The sequence below is a fragment of the Serinus canaria genome, chromosome 7 (genome assembly GCF_022539315.1).
Source record: "Serinus canaria isolate serCan28SL12 chromosome 7, serCan2020, whole genome shotgun sequence".
Classification (NCBI taxonomy): Eukaryota; Metazoa; Chordata; class Aves; order Passeriformes; family Fringillidae; genus Serinus; species Serinus canaria.
In genome coordinates this window covers 2,071,885-2,087,880 of record NC_066321.1, presented here as the reverse complement: position 1 = coordinate 2,087,880, position 15,996 = coordinate 2,071,885, and the positions used below count along the sequence as shown (strand labels likewise).

The window sequence follows — 15,996 nt, the reverse complement described above, 5'->3', positions numbered from 1 at the left end:
AGTCCACAACCACAAATAATTCACTATTAAGCTAAAATATAATATTTAGTATAATTTCCTAATTAAACAATTTATCCTTAAAAAAACTTATAAAAAATTCAACTCCATTTTTTAGTTTGTTAACATAAAATACTCTAGAACTCACAGTTTATAAAACTATAATATAAATAAAAACTAATAAACATCTAAATCCAAACGAAAGGTACAATCTCACACATTTCATCCCAACCCGTACAAAAAGAAGAAATAAAACTAAACATCAATTCTGGAGGAATTTCAAGTTTTTCTCCCTGTCTCAGGAGATGGAGTCTCTCATCTGGAGGCTCCCCTTAACCCCTTCCTGCCAGACCTTTGAATTAGGGGAGTTTGCAGGAACAGGAGAGGAAACAAAAGCTTCAGGGGTCAGAAACTTCATTTTTTATTACACCTGAAGCCAGAAAGTGTAAGAAGCAGGCTGAGAATGAAGGAACTGGGACACTTTAATTGTGGTTTCTGTGAAGGAGGAAAAATTCAGTCATTAAATTGACATTTTGCAGTTCACTGTTCTTAGAGCCATACAAAATGGTAAGGCTGTCATGTTCTTATGCTTACATTTTAATTATTAAATTATTATTATTTTCCTTGTTAATCTAGTATTTTAATTAATTAAATTATTAAATTAATATTATTTAATTGTTTAGCTAATTTAAGCAAAGCAATTAAAATTGTTCAGCTTCTCGTATATTAGCAGTTCCTTTAGCCTGAAAGGGGAATTTTGTGGTCATAGAGAAAACTTAATATAAAAACATGAAAAAAAAAAAGCCAATTTAGGTTTAACCAAATTGTCTGGTGACTGCTACTGAAAGTCTTGTTCTCAGATCCCTTTCCTCTGTGTGCTCTGCTGATGTGAAAATCCTTCTATTTCACTTTAAAAATCTGGAATTTATTTATTCCTGTGTTAGATTTGCTGGCAAACACCTTGACCCTTTAAATCCTTGTTTTTACTGTGCTTTTCCCCAGTGACATTTGGTACATTTGTCATTAATGATATTTAATATTTCTCTTTGGCCTCAGTGCTGTTGTGATACATATTTCTAAAAATCAGAGGAATATTTGATTTTTTAGTTCCATACCTTAAAACCAGACCTTATAAAATCTCTCAAAGCTTTCTGAAAACTCTTTCAATCCTGGGCTAAATTTTGATAGAATTTTGAGCTCTATTTCTGAATAAATCAGACAGATATCTTTAAAATGATCAAACAGATTGAAATAGTAGGGCATTTTTATATAAATATAGACTCAGGAGTGATCCAGTGTGAATTATATTCAACTCACTGGGGAACCACCCATTAACCTGAGCGAGAATAGAACCAGAATTCCAGAAACTGAATTCTGGGCCTGGGGATTATTCAGATAATTTCCTGATACTTTTATCAATGCATTGGGCAATTAGTTCTGCTAATTAGCAGCATCACTTTGGAGGGAGTGGAGTGACAAGGACAGGGCAGGCAGGGATGGAACTGGGATGGATGGAATTCCTTCTCTGTGGAAATTTATTGTGAATTTTCTCAGCTTTTCCAGCTTCAGGATAATTTCAGTTGGAGCCTGAATCCAGAGCAGTCTCCTCTCTGCTCTGTGGCAACATCTGCCCTGCAAGAGAGTTTAAAATAATCAAGATTTGCCAGTTATGGAGATTTGTGCCAGGAATATTGAAATAAAAAGTAACAGAGTTTAGAGAAGTTTATGTTATTTTCTTTGGGGAGGATTTAATTTTAAACAATGGCATAATGTCATGTCTAAAAGAAGAGACTTTATTATGTGATGATAAAGTGTCATGAGGCAAAAATATAAACAGTTGGTGTGCTTGCTGCATGAAATTTCTTCTCTCCTAATGAGTTTGGAGCTTTGGGAGAAGAGATTCCTCTGGAAGTCCAGGCATCCTTTTCCTCTCCTCTTGCTGTGGGTGTGTTTATCCAGGTCTTGGTGGAGTTGTGAACCTTGTGGAGAAATAGCAAAAATTCTGATCTTGGGGTCAACACAAATATATTTATATGAAATAATCTGAGTCAGGAGGCAGAAATGAAGATAATCTGGTGGGTTAAGTTGACTTTGCCTATGGAGGAAGTGTTCCAGTGATGCCTCAGGTTCGGCTTTTCTGTGTTCCAGGCTCTGTGCAGCTCTGAGCTTCCCATCCAGCGCTGCTGAGCTCTGTGCCCAGAGCAGGGAGACAAAACAATTCCTGCTCCAGCTGGGCACCAAGGACAAATGAGCCAAATCCCAGCCCAGGAGCACAAACCCCGTGGGCTGGAGAGAGAAAAACAAGCAGGGTGGGAGTGCCTGGGCTAAAGCTGGGCTGGGACAATGAACTGCAAGGTGGGAATGGAGCAGAGCTGATCCCAGGGAGAGACCCCGGGAGCGCTGGTGCATTTTGGGGCCATTTTGGGTCATCTTGGGGGCAGCCCTGGCTGGGCTCTGGTGCTGCCCCAGGTGGGTCCATGGAGGAGATCCTTGAATCAATCCCTGCTTCATTCTGGGACTCTGCCCAGCCCCTGCTCCGGGGCAGCCTTGACAAGGTGTCAGCAGCAGCGTGGGAGCACAGGAGGGGCAGGAGGAAAGAGTGGACACTGGGCTGGGAGACAAATGTGACAATTGCTTCTCCTGTCTGGGTTGTTTTTCCAAATGTCTTCACTTTTTGGGGGATGTTTCTATTTCCTATGATGCAGCTGAGGTAGAGACACCCAAAGAGAGAACCTGAGCATCCTGTGGGAGGTGGCCCTGGGGAAGGGGATGGGGCTGGGTGGGATTTCAGGTCCCTTCCCACCCAAACATTCTGGGATTCTGAGGTTAAAAAAAAATCAATTATTTGTAACTATGGAGTAGTAACAACTGATGTTTTTACTAACTCATTCTTTTGTACTTTTAGCAACATAGGAGAAATAGGAGGAAAGACACATTAGCATTGTACAGACCTCAAATTATTTATCTTTTCAGCTCTCATCAGTTTCTCGGTTATCTCTATATTAAATTAAAGATCAGTGAAGGAGAAAAGTTGATTACATTTCCATTGTGAGCCAGAAAACAGCAGTGCTTGTACACCAGGTATGCAAAGGGGCTGAGGGAAACAAATCAAGTTTTCAAAGTGCTGTGTTACAGATGAATGAAAATAATTTGTAAATTATTCATCAAATTTAATTCTAAGATGTTTTGAGAAAACCAAAATAAATTGGGAGGTGTGATTGTTGAAGAGACCTTTATTGTCCAGCCTTTACAGGTTTAAATCTTGAGTATGAACTTCATCAAGATGTGGAGAATGTCCAAATATCAGCCACTCAGAATTTATAGGATTGAAATATTGACTGAACTGATGTCTCATTTTTTTCCTCTTGCAAATTAAAACTCCTTTTAAATTTTTTTTCCCCCATAACTGGAGACACAAAAAACCAGATAATATCCCTTCTTACACCTTGTGTGCTCAAAGCAACAGCCACTCCAATGACAGCGTTGCCAAAGCTTTGCAAAGTGTTCCTTGTATCTCTAAATCCCATTTGGAAAGCAAACCTGTCAGTACCTCAGCCTTCTGTATGTGTCACATCCATACAGCAAACACTGCAGTGTGGTATATTTATAACAATGCAGCCCAGAATTCACAGAAATGTGATGGTTTGTTGGCCTTCCTGCTGATTGCTGAATTCCCTCCTCAGGCAGACCTGCCTGGTCTGGGTGTTCCTTTGAGCTCTCACGTTGTTCACGTGGTCCATGGTGTTGTTAGGCAGTTACAGTTCATTTTTTGAAGTTCTGTTCATCTGGCCAACTTGTTGTGGTACCCAAGCCCAGGAAAGGCCATATGTTCCTGCAAAGGTAGCCTTGGAAGGTGGGGTAGCTGCTGCTTCTTTTCCTTCTGCCATCTGTTCTGCTTTAACTTCATTTTCTCCAGATCCCGTGTCGAGCAAATACTCAGATAATAGATGGGAATTCTGATCAGTATGGAAGCAGGATTATTGTTGCCAACATAGTCAGATATTCAGATTTTTTTAGACGTTTCCCTTGCTCTTTGGTGTTGTAACAGTTAAAATTTAGAATTAGGAAGCTGTAAATAAATAAATATTGTTTTTATTTAAACCACAAATGCACTGAGATGCTCCCATGAACACAGAAGAGATTTTCAGAAATCAAAAGAGCAAACATCCTGGATTTCTCCAAGTGTCTGCTGCTCTTTCCACTTGGAGTTTCTCCTTGCTGTCCATGTGCCACTCCTTGCTGCTCCAGCCCAAGCATTCCTGCAGCCACGGGGATTAGGGGAGGATCTGGGTTAAAACTAATCCAGGGAAATACACAAATCCTGGGCTGATCCAGGAGGGACTCGGGGAGCAGGAGCACAGGCATGAGTTGTGCCCTCTGACAGAGGGAGGGACTACACCTCAGGAATTCCCTCCTCAAACTCCAGGAAAATAGAGAAGAAATCTCAGTTTTCAGGCTTTGTGCTGGACAGACAGCAGAGCCCTGATTTAGGCCAGACCTGCCTTGAGTCTGAATTGGAGAAACCTGAAAATCCTGTGATTACTCCAAGCATAATCATGGATATAATGTGTATTTTCACCCACTTTTTATGCTGCTCGTAGGAATAAAATTAAATACAAGACCATGCTTAGACTGAGGTCATGATTTGCCATCACTTGCTCAAGTCACAGAATTCTGCTTGGTTTAGGGGGAAAATCTACAAGGCATTTGGGGGGAAAAAAACAAAGTCTACAAGTCTGTAACCTACTTTCAAGGTTCTAAACTACTTTGGGGGTGGTTATATTAATTTATAGAAATGTCCATGTGTGTGAGTGGATATAAAAAGAGATGGGTGTATAAATAAACAAAACTGGGCGTCTTTTTGCTATTTTAGTTCTCTGAAATTTTGTGGTGGATCCTCACAAGAATATCTCTTTTTAAAGTCCTTTTCTCCATTCTCCAGCTGTGTGGGCTCTGTTTTTCCAGCCCTCAATTCTCTATGAGTGTAAAGCAGGGGAGGACACAGCCAGACCTGGGCTGTGGGGAGCTCTCCTGCTTCTGTGTGCATGGCCAGTGAAGTCAGAGATCCTTCCAGAAGGAATTTAGGAACAATTTCCCCTTCTGCAAATCTCCCTTTGGCACAACCTGTATTTCATTGCAGGAAGAAGAGGCTTTATCACAACAAAACGGGCAAAAACCACAAAGACTTGAAGAAACAGCACTTCTCCAATTCTTCCCAAAAGTTTTCCCAGAAGCACCAAATCCTAAAGGATTTCACCCACCAGTCTTCCTGATTGCAGCTGGGTGAGTCCTCCCTCTGCCTCTGTGCCTGAAGTTGGGGATTCCCATTCCCTGGAGTGCCCAGGGAGGGGTGGACAGGGCTTGGAGCAGCCTGGGACACTGGAGGGTGTCCCCATGGCAGGGCTGGGGTTGACTGGGATTTGTGTCCCTTCATTGCTGTGCTCTTAGAGGCTGTGGGATTTTAGAGGAGTAAGCAGTTGGCTATAGTTTAAAGTAGTTATAAAGTTTATTTGTTACAAGGTAATCTAGAACTTTCTAGTTCAATGAGCAGTTGTTACGAGGTGTGTTTTGGTTTTTTAACTTGCTACTTTTACTTATTTTTGCTTTATTGTAGATATTTTTATTATGTATATAATACATAGAATTATATTATTATTATATATTATAATTATATATATTGTATTTTTGTATAGATATATATATATCTCCTATTACAACTATATATATATATATATATATACACACACACACATCTATACTTTTATTACAGCTCCGAAACTCTTAGATTACTTAATTGTAATTACAATTCCTGTACCTGTCTCTACACACCCCTACATTATAAACCCTTCACCATCTTAGCAGCAGTTCCTCACTTAAGGTGTATTTTTTCTCACAACTATAGAAACATAAGTTTAGGACTTTTCTGCTTAATGGCTGTGTGTTGTATTTTTGCATCAATCTGAGGTTGTAGATCAAACTCTTCAGTGTCTCTGGAAGTTTCTGTTTTTCTCATTCCCACCCCTTCCCACCCAAACCAGTCTGGGGTTCTCTGATTTCTCTGAAATGAAAAACAATGCAATTAATAAATGCAATTTTGTGTGACTTTTTCCCTTAACAAAATAACAAATACTGTAAAGAAAATCAGACAGAAGTGGATGCTCCCAAACAAAAGCTGCTGCTGTTATTTTCCAGCATGGAGCTCATGGCTCTCATTTGGAATTAACTGGTTTGGAGGAGAGGTTTTCAGTTATGCCACAGAGTAAATGAGAAAAATAACATAAGAAACAGCCAATAATCAAATTGTTTGATTTAGAAGAAATGCATTTAAAACCCAGCTAAAGTAAAAGGAGAACTGGCTGACTGCCACCTCTTTTTTACTCATTTGTGACTGCACACAATTAAAAAGTTCAGTTTGTTGCTCTTGGAGGAATAACAAATTCTGGTGTTTTTTATGTTGACTCATAAAAAGTATCTTTAATTTTAGATCCTCCAAATACTGTAGTTGTAAGAATATTGTTTGTATCTGGAGAGATTAGACTGGGACAGGATTATTTAATCTGGTAGCACAGATTTGTTATGTAAAAAGGAAGCTCACAAAGGAAGGAGACAGCAAAAGGCTCTGAAAAAACAGATGTGTCTCCCCCAGAAATAAAGTCACCACTGGATTCCTGCAACTTTTTGGGAAGTTTATTGTTAGGAATGTGCATGGAATCAAAAAAAAAAATCAATTTCTGTGCTCACTGTGTAAGTCCATTTCCATATGCTCAGTACAGATCATTTTATCATTAATTTATTGTTGCTGTTTATTTTGATCAGTTCAAAATCAGATTGTTCATTTAAGTGAATTCTTAGGATGCCTTGCTGTGGATTTCTGGAGGCTCCTTTCCCTGCTGCTCCTCCATCCTTAGCACTGGCCATGTGACCCAGATTCTTTAAGCCCTGCTATGACTTTAGGTTTTATTCTTGGGCTCTCTCCTCCATCTCTTGGAATTGTTTCCAGTAAATTAGAGTTTTGCAGTGGTTGCTGTGATTAGCATTCTGTGCTCATGGGGAATTCTTCATGAAAATGTCTCTGATCAATACCTTTCAATGTGTTCAAACATTAATGTATCATTTTATATGAAGAATGTTACATCCATAGTGGAATTATGATCTAAAATACATTTTTATGCAAATTCTTTAATGGTAGGTTATACCATCTTTCTATCAGTTTTTGTTACTGTGAAGATAAATTATAATTATATGAATAACCTGCATGAAATGGTTGTGTTTTGAAAGAGCTCCATTCAGTAATATCTGTATATTCAATAATATCTGTGGACTGAATGTTCCTTGTTGATAGAGGGTATTAAAAACAGGTAAACTCTCTACAGAGCCTCAACATTGACGTTTTCTAGTGCTTAGAAAATCTAAATATTCCTTCATAATTTATAGGGTGTCATTTCTAAAGTCCTATTGGTTGGGGAAGGACTTTACAGAGTTAATCATTTTTATTTTAAGTAGTTTGCTTGTGAAAAAAAACCCCATTCCTGAAAGGCTCTGCCAGGTTGGCAAATGCAGTTTGAGACCACCAAGAGTCATTAATGCCCATTTTTACAAAATGCTGGGCCCTAATTTTGCACTGAAATTGGAAATATCAACTGAGAACTCAGTAAAACTGGGGATACTGATGAAATCAGTGGAGCCAAACTGCAGGATTTGCTTCTCAGCTTCATTAAGATATTTAAATAATCACAGGAAATGCTGGATTTGGTTTCACAGCCAGTGCTCTTGGTGACTTCTGTTGTCACAGGGTGGTGTCACACCCTGTTTGTTTGGTTTATCTGAAATTTTTCATTCCCATTTTCTGTCAGGGTTTTCTGTGACAGGAGAAGGTTTTAACAACAACCCAGACCTTCACTGTGATGATAAAAGGCTTTCAAAGAGATTCCAAGAAAATCAGAACTAATTCTTCCCATTGGCTGAAGGACTCAAAAATCATTGGTTTTGCTTTTGGTTTTAATGAAGATTTATTTGGGGAAAATGTGAACTGCCCAATCCTTGTGAATTTGATGGCCAGCTGTGCCTGTGCTGAGTCCTCAGTCCCCATTAACTCTTTGGGATGTGCCTTTCACCTGATGAGCTCCAATCCATTCCACCTCTGGAAAAATCCAAATTATTGCCTCCAGTCCTGGGCAGGCTCTGGGGGTCAGAGGGATTCCAGCAGGGAATCAGTGCTGGAGGCACCAAGCACAGGGAGCAGCACAGGGAGGGTGGAGAGGGCTCAGGAGCAGGCAGGTCTTAGGGAATGATGAACCCTTCCCTATATTCCTATAGGGAATGATGAACCCTTCCCTATATTCCTATAGGGAATGATGAACCCTTCCCTATATTCCTATAGGGAATAATGAGCCCTTCCTATATTCCTATAGGGAATAACGAGGCATTCCCTATATTCCTATAGGGAATAATGATCCCTTCCCTATATTCCTATAGGGAATAATGAGCCATTCCCTATATTCCTATAGGGAATAATGAGCCCTTCCTATATTCCTATAGGGAATAACGAGGCATTCCCTATATTCCTATAGGGAATAATGATCCCTTCCCTATATTCCTATAGGGAATAACGAGGCATTCCCTATATTCCTATAGGGAATAATGATCCCTTCCCTATATTCCTATAGGGAATAATGAGGCATTCCCTATATTCCTATAGGGAATAATGAGGCATTCCCTATATTCCTATAGGGAATAATGAGGCATTCCCTTTATGGCTCCTCCCCTGGGTGGAGCATCTCCCATGGGATGGTGGGATTTGATCAGCCCTGCAGGGACACTCAGTGGCCATGGACAGCAGATAATTAATAATGAATGGCCATGGACAGCAGAGATCTCCTGGAGGGAGGATTGGCTGTGGGAGAGATAAAGGAAAAACTGCCCCATGAGCAGAGAGAACTGCCCCAGCTCTGACAAAAATGGAATGCACCCTCCCAGCCTAAGACAACCTTAGACACTTGGACACTTTCCTCACTCTACCTCACCAGGGCCTTTTGCAGCATCACAGCTCCAAAATTCAGCTTTTTCTCTTTAGCTGGAGGTTTTTGTGTGGATCAGTTCAACTCGAAAAGCATCCTCAGTTCCAGTCAAAGCCATTCCTTAGAAACAAATCTTGTTTTGTTTATACTCCAGAGCAATTGTATAGGGGCTTACAAAGCAATCAAGACAAGTGGAATGAAAACCTTTGGCTCATTGTTTTAATTGAAACCCTGTGATTATCTCAGCAGATGTAAGTGGGGTGCAGGAGTTCCTCACATGAGGGGTGGAGGGAGGCAAGGAGCTGACCCCAATGGACATAGCCCATCATCGAGAGCACCAGGAGACTGTCTAGAGCAAAGCTCAAAGTGCAGCAGCAGTTCTAAAAAGCCTACAAGATCCCCAAGATAACTTGAAGCAAGGCCATGAGAAGCAATGTAGGTGAGTATTCTAAGGAAACTTTGGAATTTTGGGGTTTTTGGTGGTTCTGTGCTGCTGCGGCGAAATTTTAAGGCAACGTGTTTGGGGCAACGTTAAAAAAACCAACAGAAGATCAGGCAACTTCAACATTTGATGGTGCTGGAGTAGAAAAGGAAACAGTTCAGCAGTTGATGCCTTGGTGGAAGGTAGGCTGTGCACCCAAACATGGACTTTTTGATAGGAGAACAAAGAAAAATAAACTTTCCTGACCTCAGTTTAAGAGATTGTAACCATCCAGCATGTGAAGCACAGCATTTTAATGGGGGAAAAAAACACCATTTTGAGGTGCTGTGATTCAGATGGAGCATTAGTCATAATTGGGAGTAATGTATTTTGACATAATGAACAATAGAACTCCAGTTCTCAGCTGGAAAATCTGCAGCACCATTCCTGCCCTGGGTGGTGGTGGAGGAGCAAAGTGGAGCTGCCTGAGGTGGAGCCAGAGCTCTCCAGCACAACATCAGCTCAAATGCTCTCATTCTTCTGGATTTTCCTGATCAAAATACAAGGTTACACCATGTCAACAACCAGCAGATGGGGAAAAGGAACGTCCTAGGAAGCTCAGAGAACACGCTTGGAAACGGAGCTATAAATACCAGGCTAATTCCATAGCTTTAAGATTTCTCCAAAGCTTTTTTAAATCCCTCCAGAAAAGGCTGAAGAGATCCCTAATCTGAAGTGGCCCAGTTGAAGGAATGTGTGCTGGTTTATTTTTAAATAAAGTTACATCTACAATAGTGTTGGGCATCTTAGTGAGTCACTGTACAATATTTGTTGGATCAAAATAAGGATTTTAAACACATTTTCATTCTTAGCAGGACTTTTTTCTTCAGAGGAAATGTGGAATTCTGTCCGATCCCCTCTGAACTGATGTGTGCAGCATTCCCACAGAATCATTGGTGGGCACAGCTCATTTGGAATCCCTTTTTTGAGAGCTGTCCCTGATTAGGGAGAGCTGACACAGGAACTCCCAAAATTCCTGGGTGGAATTTTCTGTTGCTTCTTCCCTGTGAGGGTGGCGAGGCCCTGGCACAGAATTCCCAAAGAAGTTGTGGATTCCTCTTCCCTTGAAGTGTCCAAGGTCAGGATGGAGGAACCTGGGCTAGTGGAAGATGTCTGAATACCTGAATGAGCTTTAAGGTCCCTCCAACCATTCTGGAATTCTCCTTCCATTGGAATCTCTTCATTCCAATTAAATTAAATTAATTCCATTAAATCCAATTCCATTAAAAATATCCCAGATTTTCTTGGTAAGTCTTTCCTTTTGGGAGATCAAAGGCACGAGGTGTTTCACAATATTGGACCTTATCATTTAAAAAAAATACAAAAATAATATTAAAAATAAAAATATTTATTTTTTATTTATTTTAAAATAAAATTTTAGTTTGATTATTAAATTTGAAGGAATAAATGTCATTTAAATTGGTATTAGCCAGAGGAATGCAAAGCAGAGCAAGCAGCCCTTGCCAGATTTAGAAATCAGGGCTCTTAAAGAACAGCTGAAAGGGTTGGGTTTGTTTATTGTAGGAAAAAAGGGAACACTGTAGGATGGGCAGAAAAAAGAGATAAGAGGGTTTTATCAGAGCAGTGCTGGGGGTTGCTCTGTAGATTAAAAAAAACCCCAAAATCTAAAAAGGAAGTTCAGGTTGCACCAAGTGTAATTCAGGAGAGATGGAAAGAAAAAACAGGCCAAGGGGTTTTTTTTGTTTTACCTCATATCTGGCTGCAAATATGGATGGAAAACTGGGATATTTTAGCTATTACTGTCAGGAAACTTTAAAAACACCCAAAGAAGGAGCTTCCAGAGAAAATTTCAGTAATTTTCACCTTCCCCACTGGCCGTGGGCTGAGCATTTTGCTCTCCTGGGATCCCTCTTCATTCACATCCTCAGTTTAATTGTCACCTTAATTTTGGGATCCAGTTTGTCTCATTTCCCTGCAAACCTTTTCCATCCATGACAGCCCCTTTCAGCTGAAGGTGTGCAGTAAAAATGAGCCAAAGGACCTTTGTTTATTTAAATAAAATGCTTTGGAAAGCTCTTTTTCAAGCAGAGGGAAATGGGGGTTCAGCAGCCTTTGGGAGCTGGAGTCCAGGAGCTGCTGCAGAGAAACACGAGAAGGAAATTCCTGCAGCCCAAAGTTCAATCTGTTGTGCTGAAGAGCTGCCTGAGTGCTCCTTTGCCCACATCTCCCCAGTAATTCACTTTTCAGAGCAGAACATCCTCCATATCTGTGCTAGGCAATTCCAGAGCTGGGCTGGGGGCCCTTGCAGAGAATGAAGAACTGGCTGAGTTGGGAGCTGGGATGTATCTTGTCCTTCAGCTGGGATCCAGCCGTGCATTTGCCAGGCTCTTATCTTTTTTGGAGCTTTCTTCTCCACTCTTGGATGTGCTGCATCCTTAAAGGCCACATGGTTTTCATTTCTGGGTGCCTCACTCTCATTTTTCTTTTCCCTGCTTTGATGAGCCGGTGGAATTCTCTTATTCTTGATGTGATTCCCCCTTTTGTTTAGGGTTTAGCTCCTTCTGGAGAGAACCAAACCTTTTCTGTCTGCTTTGGGGGCATTCCTCATGCAGGAAAATCAGAATTTCAGAGCAAAGCCAGGGATACCTGGCAGGGCAGAGCTGAGCATCACCAGCAGGTACCACCTTGCTGAGCATTAAAAATAAATGCATCCTGTTTGGATCTATATAAAATAGATGCATATGTAAAATAAAATGCATCATGTTTGGATATATATATATAAAAATAAATGCATCATGTTTGGATATATATATAAAAAATAAATGTATCATATTTGGATCTATATAAAATATATCCATATATAAAATAAATATATAATATATATATTTATAAATAAATGCATCCTGTTTGGATCTATATAAAATATATCCATATATAAAATAAATGTCTCATGTTTGGATATATATATATATAAAATAAGTGTGTCATATTTGATACATATATATTTGAATATATATAAAATATATGTATATATAAAATAAATATATTATATATATATAAAATAAATGCATGATGTTTGGATCTATATATATTTGAATATATATAAAATATATGTATATATAAAATAAATATATTATATATATATAATAAATGCATCATGTTTGGATCTATATAAAATATATGTATATATAAAATAAATGTCTCATGTTTGGATATATATAAAAATAAATGTATCATATTTGATACATATATATTTGGATATATATATAAAAAATGCATAATGTTTGGATCTATATAAAATAAATGCATATATAAAATAAATGTCTCATGTTTAGATATATATAAAAAATAAATTTATCATATTTGATACATATATATTTGGATCTATATAAAATATATGTGTATATAAAATAAATGTATCATATTTGAATATATGTAAAATATAAGTATATATTAAATAAATAAATTAATTAATAATTTTATATATATATATAAATAAATGTCTCATGTTTGGATATATATATAAAATAAATGTATCATATTTGAATATCTGTAAAATATATGTATATACAAAATTTATTTATTTATTATTTATTTATTAAAATAAATGACTCAAGTTTGGCAAATCCCCTCCAAGGAATGTTTGCCCAGGCCAGCTCTGAAGCAGGGAATGTTTTATCCTACAATCAGCTGCTGCATTCCCAGGAGCCAGGCTCCACTCCTCACTTCATTGGCCAAGGAAATTTATCCTTATGAAGGTGATGGTGTGAACACATCTGATCATTGCTGTGTAAGAATTCAGCCCCAAAATACACAGACCCCAGCTTGGAGGCACTTTGCTCCTTTTAGTGGGCTCAAAATACCTTGGCTTGCTGAAAAGTGAATCTGAGTGGAGGGCTTGGGGCAGCCAGACACTCCTGAAGCACAAAATTTTATTTAAAAGTGGTGGGGGGGTGTACAGGCAACAGTTCTGGTCATTTGTGTTGCCAGAATTCAGATGAACTGAATTTGTTAAATATTGGATTCTTTTTTCCAGGCTGTGGTGTTTGATAGGAATGAAATGTGTACAGAACAAGAAGTGGAGATGGTTACTCCATCATTTATCCTCAGAAACCTTTCTAAGTGTCCATAAATATGAAGAAATAATTAAGAGTCATTTAATATTGGAATCTTAATGTCCTTAGTGGGCTGTGTTGCTCACCATTGCTCATTTTTTGTTTTAACTGATTCTTTTCCAGCTTGGAGTGAACAAGATGAACAGAGCCACCTTCAGTCTAATCCCTAATGAGGAGAAAGGTCAGGATTGTTTCATTTTCATCTCAATCCCCTCTCCTGCTCTAATTAACACATTAAAAATCACTTTCTGTGGGCATTCCTGCTTGCAAAGGTTTGAAATACCCAAACAAAGGTGATGTTTTGATGGCAGGGTGAGCAAGAATATTTTAAATCAAATGGGGAATTCAGGAAAGAGCTGACTCAGAGCAGTGTGAGTAGAAAAAGGGGCTGGAGAAGGAAAGGTCATGTATACAAATCTTCATCAAGATTGATTTAAAAATGATTAAACTCATAACTAATAAATCTCTGCTACAGCAAGAAGGAAACATTTGGCATTTAAAAGAATTAAAATCACTTTTTAAAAAAAAATCCTTGAACTTTTGCATCCTTTTTTTGTTTTTAGAATACAGAGAAAACTCTCTCAAATAAAATAGCGGGGCCAAATTCTCCAAATACTTTTACATTCAATTAGTAAGTAATTATCTGCTCATGGAGAGATTAATCAGATTTCCAGGGTCCAGAGGCAGTCCAGACTCTCCAATATTATTCCATTTACACCAAATAAGGCAGGAGGGTTTGCACTGAGGTGGCTGAAGAGCTGATTTTTATTGTCCCCATATATTTTTGAATACCTCAAGTGTGTTTTCATCAGGGAAATTGCTGAGCAGAGCTACGTAATTCAATAAACATTGAAAAAGGGGCACTTGGAGAAAAAATTCCAAGGCTCTAAAAATAGCACAGTCACATGATTACTACTTTGGCACAAAAGCATAATTTATGGGTTTAATTTGCAATCTTGCTACAGTTCTGACATTCTCCTGCACAGGAACTCGGGCTGAATAATTCAAATTATTGAAATATTGCTCCGTCCTCAACTTCAGGTGTCTGATACAAAGGAGGTTGATGTTGTTTATTGAGACCTCTGCATTGGGAATATGGGAGGAGGGGTTTCATTATTGCCATTTATTGCTTCGTTTTTGGTCTCAGAATTAATGCAGATTTGGGGCTATTCAAAAATTGTTATTCCAGCACTCTGAACCTTTTCCCAGATTTCCAGGAATCTTGATTTTTTTTTCATGTTTTTTAACTAATTGAATTTCCATGGTCATTTTTTGAAAGCGTTCTGTTCAAATATATTTTTTTCCTTTTCAATTCAATCTTTATTTTCCCAAATTTCCATTTCCCTGGTAACCTCTGAAGTCAATAATGTACAGCAGAGCTGAACACTCACAGTTATTTCCTCCTCAATTTCTGCATCAGTTTATTGGATATTTTCTGAACATTCTCTATCAAAGATTCCTGAAATTCATATAATCTTCATTATCAAAGCATTGCAGAACTGTGCTGAATAATATCAGCTTTTTGGAAGGCTGAAACATGAGAATTGAAAGAAAATCTCTCATTTCTTTATCCAAATTCCCCTAAAATGAAGTGGATGTGAAGTTTCTCCATTCTCATTACCATATCCCTGATAATATTCCATTTAATAATATTCCCTAGGAAAGGCTGGGATAACAGTGACATCATTCTTAACTGATTTCTGGTGTACACCAAATATTAACCTTAATTTTGACAAACTCTGAGCTCTGCCATCGTGCTGACACAAAGTAGGTCTGGGTCACATGCACAGTTAGGATTTATTCCCCTTGGAAAGGAAAAAATCCAGGTGGTGGAAAGCCTGGAAGAGCATCCTGGCTGTCCTGCCATGGGGTGGACTTAATAAATGTGTTATTAAATTATAAATCAATATTAATAAATCCATAGTGAGCAGCCAGGGTGAGCATTAAAAACAAAATCCTTTTATTTCCTGCCCTCTTTTTTTGGCTTTTTTGTACAAAGCCTTTCAGAGGTCTCTGTATCTTTATCCAGTCTTTCATTGGAAGGGACAGCCTCAGTTGCTCCCAGCTTTGGGAACTGCACAGAAAAATGGATTAAAAGAAGATTTTAGGGGTTGGTGCTGTCCATGAAGGAATCCTGCTCCTTCCCAGCTCAGCCCAGTTGTCCATGGCCTTGCATGACTTCACTGGCACAGTTAAATCCCCAAAATTGAGGATACTCTGATTTTTCCCTGGTGGGAATGTAGCAGATTTCTCTCTGATCACTGATAATCCAATTTCTGTCTGATCACTGATACCAGATTTCTCTCTGATTTCTGATATGAGATTTCTCTCTGATCACTGATATCAGATTTCTCTCTGATTTCTGATATCAGATTTCTCTCTGATTTCTGATACCAGATTTCTCTCTGATCACTGATAGCAGATT

At 38.6% G+C, this 15,996-nt stretch overlaps 1 protein-coding gene across 2 annotated transcripts in view; it reads left to right on the top strand.

The window, feature by feature from the left end:
• Nucleotides 1-15,996, top strand: part of MBD5 (methyl-CpG binding domain protein 5) — a 120,350-nt gene that overhangs the window by 61,106 nt on the left and 43,248 nt on the right. The window contains exons 3-5 of one of the 2 annotated variants that reach the window (XM_050976646.1): nt 5,138-5,280; nt 9,264-9,453; nt 13,695-13,752. The gene's annotated coding sequence lies outside the window, so the exon portion shown is untranslated. Of the gene's footprint in view, nt 1-5,137; nt 5,281-9,260; nt 9,454-13,694; nt 13,753-15,996 lie in introns of both variants that reach the window. The other variant, XM_050976645.1, reaches the window with a different exon arrangement.